This window comes from Eriocheir sinensis, chromosome 32 (assembly GCF_024679095.1).
Source record: "Eriocheir sinensis breed Jianghai 21 chromosome 32, ASM2467909v1, whole genome shotgun sequence".
NCBI lineage: Eukaryota > Metazoa > Arthropoda > Malacostraca > Decapoda > Varunidae > Eriocheir > Eriocheir sinensis.
The window spans coordinates 11,259,300-11,274,568 of NC_066540.1; the positions used below are offsets into that span (position 1 = coordinate 11,259,300).

Here is a 15,269-nt window from a genome sequence, read left to right on the forward strand (position 1 = left end):
GCTTCCTTATGAATAACAGGAGAGGGCGATTGAACACTCTGCCAGCTGTTGTGCTTTAGAGCGTTTACATAAAACTTCAAAGTCTGGAAATGAATTTGCTTTATTGACAGACTGTAACATGTTGCTCGCTGGCTTACAGTATTGCAACAAAATACACAAACTTTGGAACGTAAAATAATTATTACGGAGTGGTTATATTTTATATTTTTCATGAAAAAGAAGACTGCACAGGGACAAAAAATAAGTCATATACAGATGCCCGCAACACGCTGCTCTCACTATGATGTGCAGAGGATGATGTCGAAACAGAATTACCGAATTAGCTTTCTCCTTCTTGAATTAATTGAAGTAATCATCTTCAAAACGTTTCTGACTGAGTATGGGTTTCATTCATTAAACTGCAAGGCAACGCTACGTGTTGAACCTCATCCAGTACTTGTTCATCAGTCTGTTGTGCTGGCGGTGACGACTCAGTAGAGCCCAGCAACCCGGAGACTGAATTGCGACCTGCACTCTGGGGAACCTTGAGCTGCTGTGCGGTTTGTTTTACGCACCGGATGTATAGCAACGTGCACTGGGTTAAATAACATATTATTATAAGAGCAAAAAATATAATAAATTCATGTGTAAAACCCTGATTATTGTTTTAGCACTAAATTGCTTCAGTGAATAACGATTTCAGCAAGCAAACCTGCAGGCTTGCTGATGTGTAATATTCAAGAAACTAATGAAATGGCTTCGGCTTCAAAAATATTGCAACGTGACTAAATGAGCGAGGACAGAAGTGCACTATATAACTTCCAACACGATTGTCTGTCTGTCTCTTTATCTGTCCGTCTATCTATCTCTTCCAGTCCATCATACTATCTATCTATCTATCTATTTATCTATCTATCTATCTATCTATTTATCTATTTATCTATCTATCTGTGAATAGATATCTACCTTTAAAATACAATCGTGTCGATGATGGTGAAAAAATTTGGTAAGGTCACCCGGTCCTTCTTTATAGCAGGTGTACACGAACACAGCCTAGATAATGTTCATGACTGACAACAAACAATTCTCATCGCCTTCACCGTCACTTCTCACCTTCATCTTCAGCCAACGATGCATTTTTCTAGGCGATCAAGAACGTTCAGAATCTCTTCGTCGAGCTCTTCAACATTTGTAAGCCCGATGTGTTTTGTGACCATTTCTAACATTATGAAAGAAAATGTTAAGAAAAAAATAAAGAGTGAATAATGAAACGCATAACACCAAAGTCACATGCTACATATACATTTTTTGTCACATGTATCACCAAATCACTAAGAAAAAAGTAAAGTTCATATATACCTCTCTTTCGGCCACCTCTTTGGATTCTTTTTTTTAGGAGCAGCAAGTAGCGGGCTTTTTTTATTATTGTTTCCTTTTTTGTGCCCTTGAGCTGTCTCCTTTGTTGTAAAAAAAAAATATGTGCTGTTATACTATTGAATGTATATAATTAGGAGTGAATTAAACTTTCCGCATTGAGTCACCAAGCGGGCAACCATCTAAGCACTTCAAGAAAACAAGCAAATGGGAGAAAGAAAAGTAGCGAAACCATCACTTCCTTTCTCTTTACTTCGGACAACCATCTAAGCACTTCAAGAAAACAAGCAAAAAGGAGGAAGAAAAGCAGCGAAACCATCACTTCCCTTCCCTTTACTTCGGCATGTCGCTGTTCGGTCTGAGTGTCGCGTCCATGTCTGTCCGTGTCTGTCTATCATAGTGTCGCGTCCTGTCTCTCGTGGTTCGGTCCGTCTGGCGTCACCTGCGCACATTATCAAAATCGACAGGTAGAAAAAAAGAAACCGAACTCACTTATTTTTCCTCTGCGTTTGTTGGCGAGTGAAAATAAAAATATCGTCAGCGAAGAAAAAAAAATGTATAGATGCAAGCACAGGATAGCACACACACAGGAGCTAGTGAAGATATGAAGGGAAATAAATGGAGAGAGATAACAAATGAAGGAGAGAATTAGAGAAAGACGGAGAAAAGAAATACAAAAAGGGAGAAAAACACCGAAAAATGAATCAATGCGAGAACGTAATGGCAAGCGGACAGGAGCTAGTGAAAAAAATGAAGAGAAATAGATTTAAAGCGAAAAGAAATTAAGAAGAGAATTAAAGAAAGACGGGGAAAAGAAACACAAAAAGAGAGAGAGTAAAAAAAAACACCGCCACCACAACCACCACCTCGCAGTTGTAAAGTGAGAGAAGGGGAAATGAAGAGAGGGAGGTAGAGGGAGCGAGAGAGGAAATAACAATGGTCCATATCGCAGAAAAGGAGATTAAAGAACCCCAAATATATGAACTAAACCAGAGAGGATGTCCCCAGTGCATTTTTACTTTCGGCTCTCCATCTTAACGACCAGGGGAGGAAGGGAAGGAGAGGGTGAAGATAGAGAAGGAGAACGTCTTACGCTGATCACTTCCTCTCTCTCTCTCTCTCTCTCTCTCTCTCTCTCTCTCTCTCTCTCTCTCTGGCGGGGTCACCAAGGAAGGGATCGAGGCGGATGGCGAAGAAAGGATTAACTTGGACCCACTTTTCAAAATCCCAACAAGACCGGATGAGAGAGAGAGAGAGAGAGAGAGAGAGAGAGAGAGAGAGAGAGAGAGAGAGAGAGAGAGAGAGAGAGAGAGAGAGAGAGAGAGAGAGAGAGAGAGAGAGAGAGAGAGAGAGAGAGAGAGAGAGAGAGAGAGAGAGAGAGAGAGAGAGAGAGAGAGAGAGAGAGAGAGAGAAACAGAGAGACAGACAGACAAACAGACAGAAAACGAGACACTCAGACGGACAGACAGACACATAGAGAGACAGATAAACAAAGACGAACAGAAAACAACGACAGCGGAAAGAAGAGCGACATTGACACGTAGACACACACAGTAAAAGACTAACAGAATGATCACCTGACGGACTGACAGAAACACAAACAGATGAACACACACACACACAGGCAAACAAATGGTGAGACCCACAAATAAACGCACGCAGACGCCATGCTTAACCCGGTAGCAGCGACGGGCCAAATTTGTAGCTTTACCGTATACCAGCGACGGGCCACATTTTTGCCATGATATAAACCCCCAAAAATAGACGATGCAGAAACTGATTACAAATGCGTTGATATATATTATGAAATGGTTTGCGTGAGTCATGATTTTTTCTCATTTTTCTCGCTTTGAGGGGCCATTAAGAAACATGATCCCTGCAGCAACCAGGCTAAAATGAGAGAAATAAGAATAAAGTACGCGAGTGAAACCTGTATTCTAGACCCTTTCAAGTTTTAGATGTGATCGGAGAGCCACCCTGACAACCTTTCCCCCTATAAAACAAAAGACGATATTATGTTACGCGACAAATACAAAAGATGATAAATACAAGAAAACTAAAATGAAAAACAACAATACCAATAACATTCAGCATCCCTTCCAAGGCTGATATATTTAGGTCTTAGTCTGTAACGAAAGTAATTAAAACAGTGATTTACATTCTAGGGGAAAAAAAATATCATACTTGAAAATCACATGACGGACAGCCGCCTTAAACTTATTTGATACGGAACAAAGAAAATGATTAGTTATTGGCTTATTTTTCAAAGATTTAGCAACTTGTTTTCTTTACTTCAAACAGAAAATTCCTCCACATTCTCCTTTTTCTTAAACTGCTCCTATTTCTCCTTTTCCTTCCAACATCATTATTCTTTTTCTTCCTCCTCCTCCTCCTCCTTCTCTTTCTCCTTCTCCTCCTCCTCCTCTTCCTCCTCCTCCACTTCCTCCTCCTGCTCCATCACCTCCTCTTTCTCTTCCACTTCCACAGTTCCTCTACGCCACCACCACCACCACCACTCGCTCCATATATCGGGATCAAATTTCTTTCCGATCGCCGTCACCATCGGGATAATGCGCGGTGAGTTATGCCGCCGCGCCCCCTTCATATTTACGAGGCCGGGACTGTTATCACGCGGCGCGCCACAAAATGGTGCCAACAAGCGAGCCCTGTGTCTGAGGGGGGGGGAGGTGGGAGTGCGTGTGTGGGGAGGGAAGGGGGATGCATGTGTGTGTGGGGAGGGGATGTGTGTGTGTGTGTGTGTGTGTGTGTGTGTGTGTGTGTGTGTGTGTGTGTGTTCGTATGGATATGTATGGTTGGCTATAAGTATGTTTTATAGCTGTATGAATGTATTTTAGGCCTACATATATACAGCCTTTACTTTTATAATTACTACTATTACTACTACTACTACTACTATTACTACTACTACTACTATCAACGTAACATCAGTAACACCACCACCACACGCAGTAATGCTAATGGTAGGCGCCCCTTCCATTCCTTCGTCCCCGTCACCATTATTTCCATTTCTCTCGCTCCCCTTCTCTCCTATCCTCCCCTTCCCCCTTTTCCTCTCCTCTCCTCTCTCTCCCACAGTCGTAAAACAGACCGATGATGGAGCAATGTTTCTAAAAATTGATCGAACGGAATAGTCATAAACACACGCACACACACACACACACACACACACACACACACACACACACACACACGTCAGCACCACATAAGTAGGTTCATCAAAGCTTGCTCTTCGTCTTCTTAACTACCAAATATGTATACAAATAATGTCTCTCTATATGTATACAAAATTTCTGCGGCCATTCAACGTGTATGGAAACAGATACGAGACATGGACAAAAAAACAAAAAAAAGCACAGGTAACATACAACATATTACAGGTAGGTATCTTTCCCTCCCTCTGTATCAATCTATATCTATGTGTCACCGTCTATTGCCCAAGCTGTCTATTGTGTCCTGTCAACGTTTTTTTATTTTTTATTTTAACCTTGTGTGTATATATATTTTTTCGTTACTCTCAAGGTTACATTTTAATTTTTATACATCTAATTTCTGTATCATTGTTTGTTTGTTCTCTTACTGATTGTCAAGTCATTGCTATCGCTGTTTTTCCTTTTTGTTGATGTTTGAATGTAATATATCTTAATTTATTGTGTGTTTATGTATGTAAATTCTAGCATTTACTGATTTATATATTCATACATACGTTCATCTATGTGTGTGTGTGTGTGTGTGTGTGTGTGTGTGTGTGTGTGTGTGTGTGTGTCAAAAGTGTATGCAAGTGCACGTCGCTGGAGTGTGCGTAAATATCGAACACACACACACACACACACACACACACACACACACACACACGTCGCCAGTATCAGCTTTCCATAAACTTTATAGACAAACATTTCACTGCCACTCGACTATTCCGTCAATGCCCACCAAGGACCTTACCGACGCTAACACACACACGCACACACACTTTCTCTCTCTCTCTCTCTCTCTCTCTCTCTCTCTCTCTCTCTCTCTCTCTCTCTCTCTCTCTCTCTCTCTCTCTCTGGCTCTTCATTTTTCTTTCTTTGCTCTATTTCTCGCTGTTATTCAAGGCCAAAAGTACAATGAAAGTCGAAGCTAACATACTGACAATAACTGGAAATGACAAATATGCAAAGACTAATTTTAAGACCGTTGAGACTTTGATCAGACATAAACTATAAGACGGTTACGTTTGCCGACATGTTCCCTGAGATCGATTGATAATGTTGTGTTTATAAAATTTACGTCAATATTTTTTTTCAGCGACCTCAAGGAAATATGAAATGACTTTAGCGTTTGTTGTCCTGAGGATGAGTTAGAAGCGCGTTGAACAAAGGCTACGCTGCTTCTCGGAAATGAAAATTGGCCTCCACGTAATTTTTTAATCCTTCGAACCTGTGTCTTGAATTGATTGAGGTTTCAGTGACTGAGTGGTTATATTTCACTGAGGAAGCTTTGGGGATGATGTGCGTGATTTTTATTTTTTTATTTTTTTTTTGACGGCAGAATATGCAGAACAAAGGCTGAAAGCATCGCACACCATCACATCCTTCGAACCTGCGTCTTGAATCGATTGAGGTTTCAGTGATTGAGTGGTTATATTTCACTGAAGAAGCTTTGGGGATGATTTGCGTGATTTTTTTTCTTTTTTTGACGGCAGAATATTCAGAACAAAGGCTGAAAGCATCGCACACCAACACGCTGCTCGTATAGAGAGAACAGAGGATTGGCAGAGAAAGGAATATGCCAATCACCCCATCCGTTAAATCATGTTCCAATGCGTCTTGCTGATACAGGCCTGATACTCCCTCGACATGGCGGATGAGACGTGTCGAAATATGGATATAAGTTTTATACTCTACGTCTTCTTTTAAAGAACCATAATGATGAGTCCAATTTTTTTCCTATCAGTAGATGTCACTATAATCTATCAGTCTTATTTTCGTACCCTTTTTATATTTCTTTTCCTCTAAATCATCCGGGAAATCCTAATCCAGCGATGACAAATGGTTAACTCAAAGGTGCCTAAGTTTTTTCCTTATCCTCTATATACAACTCCACCACACAAACACACACACACACACACACACACACACACACACAGGTGAAACTTGGCCTAAGACAAACATTACAATCAAAGGTTATCAGCAACTTATCATTCTCAGCAAATAAATTGTTTCGGTAACCTTCTGAGTCGGACTGAATTCCTTAGGACATGCCATAATCCTCTTCCTCATCACAGAAATCTAAAGCATAGTTAAAAAGTGAAAATTAACATCATGGAATATTACGATAACTCTTTAGGGCACAACATTATTATTATTATTATTATTTTTTTTTTTACGTCTACGCCAATAGCGCCGGCAGGCTTGCTTGAGGGGCCTGGATGGTGTTCGGCCCCAGCCTGTCATGGCGCAGGCAAGTGTTTATAGTGGCGCTCGTATTCTTAAGACTCTTTCGGCTCTTTACTATTTCCCAAGACCACAAAGGAGATCAGCTTGGCTCTCACGGGTGTTTACCAGTTCACGATGCATAAGCCTTGCCAAACTGTCATATAGGCTCAAAGATACACTTGGAAATACCTACAACTTCTACAAAGCCTTATCCAGTGTGTGTGTGTGTGTGTGTGTGTGTGTGTGTGTGTGTGTGTGTGTGTATGCCCTGAAGTGTTTGAGAATGTGGGCGATAATCCTCCTCCTCGTCACAGCCACAAGACGGGCAGGGAACAAAACACCTCTCGCCCGCCAGAAAGGAAACTACAAGAAATTACACCGAATTAAAAACGGAGCAATTATCAAATTACAACACAGTCCGCCATCCACCCTTCCTGCCCTCCCCCGCCCCCCTCCACATCCCTCTGCAACACGCCCACCCGCCCATGCACCGTCCATCATCCACCCTCTCCACCACCCCTATAATATTACGCCCCTTCCACCCTGCCACAACCCACGCACCCTCTCCCACTTCCTCCTCAACCCGTCCCGCCGTCCATCCGTCCCGCCTTTCCCTGTCCCTGTCCCTGCATCCATCTGCCTCTTGTTAGTAGATAAGGACAAGGGCAACACACACACACACACACACACACACACACACACACACACACACCTGCTCCCTCCTCCTCCTCCTCTCTCTCCAGCTCCTCCTCTTCGTCGTCCACATCCTCGTCCTCGTCCTCCTCGTCCTCTCTCTCCTCCTCCAATCCACCCCCGCTAACCCCCAGCCCCCAGCTCCCCACCCCCGCACGCCCTCACTAATTAATATTGCACGCTGTAATTGCCTTTGGCGGAGAAAATTTACGAATTAACGAGTGAAGAGCGGCGAGCCTGCCTTTATGGCGCGCCGCTGACGACAAGGCGTGGGGCCGGGATTAATATGACGGAATTTATTGGTCTACATTATGGCTTGGCCGGGCGGGAAGTGTATTATTCCGGGAGCGTTACCCCCGCCGTCCCCTCCCTCGGTCCCCAACCTACCCGGGAGAGGCCATATGCGGGTGGGGGAGTGGGTGAGAGGATGGGGGAAGTGGGTGCAGCATGTGGAGTGTGAGGGTGACTGGCTGGGTGGCTGGTGGGTTGGGTGAAGGGAGAGAGTTGGAAGGAAAGCAGAGAGAAAAGGAAGGAAGGAAGGGGAGAGGCCATATGTAGATGGGTGAGTGGGTGAGAGGACGGGGGAAGTGGATGCAGCATGTGGATTGTGAAGGAGGCTGGCTGAGTGGTTGGCTGGCGGGTGAATGGAGAGAGAGAGAGAGAGAGAGGGAAGGAATGCATGAAGGGAAGGAAGGAAGGAAGGAAGGAAGGGGAGAGGTTAGTTATGCAAGCTAGGACAGGTAGGGAGGTAGATTAGGTAATGTTGGGAGAGGGAAGGAAACACGGGAAGGAAGGAAGGAAGGAAAGAAGGAAGGAAGGCAGGAAGGAAGGAAGGAAGGAAGGAAGGAAGGAAGGAAGGAAGGAAGGAAGGAGAGAAGGAAGAAGGAAGGGGAGAGGCTATGCAGGCTAGGGGAGGTATGTAGGTAGGTTAGGTAAGGTTGGGAGAGGGAAGGAAACTCGGGAAGGAAGGAAGGAAGGAAGGAAGGAGAGAAGGAAGGAAGGAAGGGGAGAGGCTATACAGGCTAGGGCAGGTAGGTAGGTAGGTTAGGTAAGGTTGGGAGAGGGAAGGAAACACGGGAAAGAAGGAAGGAAGGAAAGAAGGGAAGAAAGAAGGAAGGAAGGGAAGAGGCTATACAGGTTAGGGCAGGTATGTAGGTAGGCAAGGTTGGGAGAGGGAAGGAAGGACGGGAAGGAAGGAAGGAAGGAAGGAAGAAAGGAAGGAAAGAAGGAAGGAAGGAAGGGGAGAAGCTATGCAGGCTGGGGCAGGTATGTAGGTAGGTAAGGTAAGGTACGGTAGGGAAAGGGGAGTACAGGCTGTGGTAGTGAGGGGAGGGATGCGCCAGGAGGGTTGGGGTGGTGACTGGGTGGGAGAGGAAGGAAGAGGAAGGACCGAGGGTTAGAGGAGGAGGGGGGGTGCCTGGGGTGGGTGTGGGGTGGGTAGGGGTGGAGGTATGTATATGCATAGAGATATGTTAGGTCTATTTTTTTAAGTCGCAGTTGAATTAATTCGATAAATGCTTAAATCTTGGAAATGCCCCCTAGTGTGTGGCCTTTTTTCAGCCGGGCAAAAAAAAAGATTATTATTTTTGTGGAAGGGATTATTTCACATTGCTGCTACTACTGGAGGGGGGGAGGAGTGTAAGGGGGGAGGTTATGAGTAAGCGGAAGGGTTGGGGGAGGCTGGGGGAGTGGTAAAGGAGGAAAGGAGGGAGAAAGATAGAGACCCGGGATGGGAGAATAGGGAAAAAGAGTTGACTGAAAAGCTAAACTGGTAAAGAGGAAATAGAGCTTCGGTTTGACTCCAGGGAAAGAAAGAGTGAAGGATGGAAATGGGGAATGAAAGAATGATTGAGAGGAGTGGGATGGGAGAATAAGGAAAAAAAGAGTTGACTGAAAAGCTAAACTGGTAAAGAGGAAATAGAGCTTTAGTTTGACTCAAGGAAAAAAAAAAAAAAAAAAGAGACGAGTGAAGGATGGAAATGGGGAATGAAAGAATGATTGAGAGGAGTGAGTGGGATGAAAGAATTAGGGAAAAAAAGAGTTGACTGAAAAGCTAAACTGGTAAAGAGGAAATAGAGCTTCAGTTTGACTCTAGGGGAAAAAAAAAGAGACGAGTGAAGGATGGAAATGGGGAATGATAGAATGATTGAGAGGAGTGAGTGGGATGAAAGAATTAGGGAAAAAAAGAGTTGACTGAAAAGGTAAACTGGTAAAAAGGAAATAGAGCTTCAGTTTGACTCTAGAGAAAGAAAGAAAGAGTGAAGGATGGAAATGGGGAATGAAAGAATGATTGAGAGGAGTGGGATGAAAGAATTAGGGAAAAAAGAGTAGACCGAGTAGATAAACTGGTAAAAAGGAAATAGAGCTTCAGGTTGACTCCAGGGAAAGAAAGAAAGAGTGAAGGATGGAAATGGGGAATGAAAGAATGATTGAGAGGAGTGAGTGGGATGAAAGAATTAGGGAAAAAAAAGTAGACCGAGACGATAAACTGTTAAAAAGGAATTAGAGCTTCAGGTTGACTCCAGGGAAAGAAAGAGACAAATTGGGGAGAGGAATGGAGAATGAAGGAAGGATAGAGAGAGACCTAAGGATGGAAGGATAAGGAAAAATAATGGACTCAAAACGTAAACTGGATAGAGGATATAACGTTTCAGTTTGACTCCAGAGAGGAAAAGTAATGAGTTAAGGAAGGAAATGGGGAATGGAAGAATGATAGAGAAAGACCCTGGAATGGAGGAGTGAGGGAAAAAAATGTGGATTGCAAAGATAAACTGATAAAGATGAAATGGAGCTTCGTTTTGACTCCAGAGAAAGAAAGAGACGGAATAAGACTAGAAACGGGGAATGAAAGAATGGGAGAAACTCAAGAATGAAAGCGTGAAGGGGAAAAAAAGGAGTTAACTGAAAAGATAAATTAGTAAATAAGTAGAGCTTCGATTTGACTCCAGGGAAAGAAAGAGACGGAATAAGACTAGAAACGGGGAATGAAAGAATGGTAGAGACTCGAGGATGAAAGCGTGAAGGGAAAAAAGAGTTGACTGAAAAGATAAATTAGTAAATAAGTAGAGCTTCGATTTGACTCCAGAGAAAGAAAGAGACGAAATAAGACTAAAATCGGGGACTGAAAGAATGGAAGAAACTCGAGGATGAAAGCGTGAAGGGAAAAAAGAGTGGACTGAAAAGATAAACTGATAAAGAGGTATAGAGCTCTGATTTGACTCCAGGGAAAGAAAAGAGGCTATTGAAGGCTAGAAACGGGGAATGAAAGAAGGATAGCAAGGCTCGGTATGCAGGAGTGAGAGAAAAAGAGTGCATTGAAAATATTAACAGAGCTTTATTAATTTGACTCCAGGGAAAGAAAGAGACATTAGTAATAGAAAAGGGGAATGAAAGAGTGACAAACAGGAGTAGGATTAAAGAGTGAGGGAGAAACAAGAGTGCATTGAAAACATTAACAAAGCTTTACTAATTTGACTCCAGAGAAAGAAAGAGACATCAATAATAGAAAAGGGGAATGAAAGAGTGACAAACAGGAGTAGGATAAAAGAGTGAAGGAAATATAAACTGGTAAAGAGGAAACAGGGAAAGAAAGAGAGGAATTAGGGACAGAAGGGAATGAAAGAATGACAGAGAGGAATTGGATGAAAAGATAAGTTGATAAAATGGACAAAGTGTTTAAGTTTGACTCTAAGGAAAGAAAGAACTTGCATACACTTCTTCACGCGGGCAGCTAATATGTTCATTCGTTGGTGAAACATGGATGACTTGGATGAGAGAATGAGAGTAAATAAGTGAATGGAAAAATATATATACGGAACGAGGATAATGCTTAGGTTTTCGAATTGAGGGGAAAAAAAAGGAAGAGGAGTTGGAGCTACAGAGAAATGCGAATGGAAAAATATAAGAGAGAGGAAAGGAATAGAAAAAAAAAGCAAGGCCTCTCAACCCATGAAAAGGACAAACACGGTATTGCTAGTAAATAGATTATCTTGCTAGTATTGAACAACTGCTTAGGTTTTCGAGTTGAGGAAAAAAAAGGAGGAGGATTTGGAGCGAGAGAGAAATACGAATGCAAAAATATAAGAGAGAGGAAAGGAATAGAAAAAAAAGCAAGGCCTCTCAACCCATGAAAAGGACAAACACGCTATTGCTAGTATATAGATTATCTTCCTAGTATTGAACAACTGCTTAGGTTTTCGAGTTGAGGAAAAAAAAAGGAAAAGGAGTTGGAGCTAGAGAGAAATACGAATGGAAAAATATAAGAGAGAGGAAAGGAACAGAAAAAAAAAGTTATGCCTCTCAATGATAAGGACAAACACGCTATTGCTAGTAAATAGATTATCTTGCTTATTGAAAACTTGAAGGTATTGAGCAACTGTAGAAGAAAACTGGTATCTAATGAATATCTGGGACGACTTGAGGTGCATGAAAACTACTGCCAATTAATAACTAGAGAAACACAGGAGTAACTATTGATAACTGATGCATAACTTTGGACCTCTCTTTCGGCCACCTCTTTGGACTCTTTTTGGGAGCAGCGAGTAGCGGGCCTTTTTTTTTTATTATTGTTTACTTTTTTGTGCCCTTGAGCTGTCTCCTTTGTTGTAAAAAAAAAATAACTGGGCAGGTCTTTGTAACTAATGAATAACTAGGGAAGTACTTACGCCAGAAATAGTCACTGATGGATAACTGAGGAATGCGTGAACAGAAAACTAATGAACAGATAATCTTATTCTTAACTGGAAAAAGGTAGTTTAAATATACCTGCAAAACTTAATAGGGAAGTCAAACGCAAAAATCTCTCTTACAGTGGCTATAATTCGTGTCCTGAGACTATTCAATGCTCCACCTGCAGGCTACTGATCTATGAAACACACACACACACACACACACACACACGAAAAAAAAATCAATGACCGCCATATCGCATACAGACTTAATTTCTTTCCTTTTGGTTTTCCTTCCTACTCTATGGCATTGCAGACTTTCCCTCTCACTTCCTTTTTTTAATTTATTTTGGTCAACGTTCCTATTTTTTTTTACACTCCTCTCTATCTGCCTGTCTTTATTTCCTTTTATCTGTTCTTTCCTCTATTTCCTTCATTCCTCCTCTCTTGCTTAATTCTTCTTCTTCTTCCCTTCCTTTCTCCTCCTCCTCCTTCTCCTTGCCTCTATATTCAATGTTTCGCTCTTTTCCTCCTCTTCCTCCTCAAGGTTTGGTCTTCCTCTTTCTGCTCTTCCTATACGCCTTTCTTCGCTTCTCCTCCTCCTCCTCCTCCTCCTCCTCCTCCTCCTCCTCCTCCTCCGCGGCTGCAACAACCATCAGCCTTCACAACCACAACAGCATCAAGTTCACCTTTCTAACGACCTGCTGAGAGAGAGAGAGAGAGAGAGAGAGAGAGAGAGAGAGAGAGAGAGAGAGAGAGAGGGGGGGGGGGTAGGTAAAAGAGCGAGGACGAGGAGGTAAAGGAAGAGAATGAAAGGAAAGAAATGAAAGAAATAAAGAGGAAGAGAGAAGAGAAGGGGTGAAGGGAGGGAGGTAAAGGAAGTAATGGAGAAAAGAAGGAAAAGAAAGGATGAAGGGGAGAGAAGACGGAAGGAAAGGAATAATGGAAGAAAGGGAAGAATAGCCGATGAGGTGAGGGCGAAAGGAAACAAAAGGATGGAACAACGAAAGTAGGAAATAAAAGGGAAGGGAGAAGAGGGAAAAGACAAGAATGGAGAGAAGGGATAAGGGAGAGACAGAGAGAGGATTGAAGAGAAGAGAGAGATAAAGACTGGAGGAGAAAAGGAAACAATAGGGAGGAATGAAGGAAAGAAAGAAATTAAGGAGAGGGAGGAAGGAAAAACAAAATGGAGAGAAGGAGGAGGAGGAGGAGGAGGAGGTCTGAGGAGAAGAAGAGATGAAGGGGAGAGGGCTAAAGAAAATAAAAGGAAGAAATGAAGGAAAGGAAGAAATAGAGAGGAAAGAAGAAAAGGGAGAGACAGAATGGAGAAAAGGAGTTAGAGGCAGAGAGAAATGGAGGCTTGAAGAGGAGAGGAAAAGATGAAGGAGACAAAGGGAGGGAATGAAGGAAAGAAAGAAGTAGAGAGAAGAGAAGATAAGGGAAGGACATAATGGAAAACAAAAGGTGAGAGAGAGGCAGGGGAGAGAGAAAGAAGGAAGGGGATAAAGAAAAGGGAAGTTGAAGAAATAAGGAGGGAAAGAAGGGAAAGAAGAAACAAAGAGAGGGAAGAAGAAGGCTCACAGAATGGAGAGAAGGGGTGAAGGAGAGAAAAAGATGAAGAGGGGAAGGCAAAAGAAAACAAAGGGAAGGAGTGAAGGAGAGGAAGAAATAAAGGGGAAGGAAGGAGAGGAAAAGACGGAAGGGAGAGGGAAGGAGGGAAGGAAGGCAACAAGGGAAGGCGCAAGTAATGGACAAAAACGGCTTTGCATCGAAGTTAACAGCCCATGAAAAGTTTCCAGTGAAATCATGCACGTGTGTCCAAACAGGAGGAGGAGGAGGAGGAGGAGGAGGAGGAGGAGGAGGAGGAGGAGGAGGAGGAGGAGGAGGAGAAGAAGAAGAAGAAGAAGAAGAAGGAAACTACAGGGGGAGGAGGAGGAGGAGGAGGAGGAGGAGGAGGAGGAGGAGGAGATGAAGAAGAAGAAGAAGAAGAAGAAAAATTAGAAGACGAAGAAAAATTAGAAGAAGAAGAAAAAGTAAAAGAAGAAAAGGAAGAAAAAGAAGAAGAAAAAGAAGAAGAAGAAGAAGGAAATTATGAAGGCATGTTAGAGAAAAGGGTTAAAAAAAACATAACTACATTGCATCGCGTCTTAAATGAATTGATGGACCACTATTTTCAGGCATCGGGGTTTTCTGAATAAAATAATAAAAACCCTTCTTCTTGGAGTGATTGACATTGCCGATTGAACTTGAAGACCTATACCATATCTTCCCTAGTTGTTTCTTTTCGAGAGTAGAGAAATAAGGACCCAGGTGAACTGATGTTGGTGTTCGGGTGGAAGAGAAAGACTGGAGTGTGAAGTAACGTTGTGTGTGTGTTGTGCTTTGTGGTGTGGTGTGGTGTGGTGTGGTGTGATGTGGTGTGGTGTGGTGTGGTGTGGTGTGATGTGGTGTGGTGTGGTGTGGTGTGGTGTGGTGTGGTGTGGTGTGGTGTGGTGTGATGTGGTGTGGTGTGGTGTGGTGTGGTGTGGTGTGGTGTGGTGTGGTGTGCTGTGCTTTGTGGTGTGGTGTGGTGTGATGCAGGTATAAATCATCACATCCAATATTTGCTGTCTTTTTTTTTTTATGTCTATGTCTATAGCGCCAGTAGGCTTGCTTGAGGGGCCTAGATGGTAGTCGGACCCAGCCCATATTGGCGCAGGCAGGTGTTTATAGTGGCGCCATCTTCTCTTATGCGGCTTCACATTCACTGACTTGCTAAATATTATGTCCTCTTCAACACTTTCCTCTCCTCCTCCTATTTTTTATTCCTGTTTTCTTGTTCCTGTTCTTGTTTTCTTCTTTCATCCTCGTTTTCTCTAATTTTTCATCCTTATCCTTTCCTTCTTTTTTTTCTTCTTTTTCTTGATTATCTTCTAATACATTTTCTCCTATTTATCATCACAGTCATCAACATTATCATCATCTCTTCCTCTTCTTCTTTTTCTTCTTCTTCTTCTTCTTCTTTTCCTTCTTCTTCTTCTTCTTCTTCTTCTTCTTCTCCTTCTTCTCTTCTCATTATTATCAAAATTATCATTATTTATATCATTATTTCTATCATCATTATCATCATTCCTCCTTCTTC

The 15,269-nt window shown here is 42.5% G+C and overlaps 1 long non-coding RNA gene across 1 annotated transcript in view; it reads right to left on the reverse strand.

Annotated features, from left to right (window-relative positions):
- Positions 1–15,269, reverse strand: part of LOC127006138 (uncharacterized) — a 79,638-nt gene that overhangs the window by 20,190 nt on the left and 44,179 nt on the right. The gene's annotated exons all lie outside the window — the stretch shown is intronic.